Raw genomic sequence first — 459 nt, forward strand, 5'->3', positions numbered from 1 at the left:
GCTCAGAGAGTGACGCGACATGGTAAGGAAGAGCAGGATTACAAAGTCAAACCCCAGCCGAATTCAAGCCTCCCTGGACCTCGATGTCCCGTGCTGGAGTTCTGTCCCACCCACACCTCCTGGGAGCCCCGAGAGGAGAGACCTTCCCTGTGGTGGCCCCTCTGCCACTTCAATTGGGTGCCTCCATCTTCCCCGGTTCCCAGGCTTTGGTGGTGTTTTGTGGGAGGATTTGGAAAAGCAGAAAGTACAGAAGCAAAAAATGCCCACAGGAGCTGGGGATGTGGCTCAAGCGGTAGCGCACTCGCCTGGCATGCGCGGGGCACTAAGTGCGATCCTCAGCACCACATACAAACAAAGATGTTGTGTCCGCCGAAAACTAAACAATAGATATTAAAACACTCTCTCTCTCTCTCTCTCTCTCTCTCTCTCTCTCTCTCTCTCTCTCTCTCAAAAAAAAAA

This window comes from Marmota marmota, unplaced genomic scaffold, assembly GCF_001458135.2.
Source record: "Marmota marmota marmota unplaced genomic scaffold, marMar, whole genome shotgun sequence".
NCBI classification, from domain to species: Eukaryota; Metazoa; Chordata; class Mammalia; order Rodentia; family Sciuridae; genus Marmota; species Marmota marmota.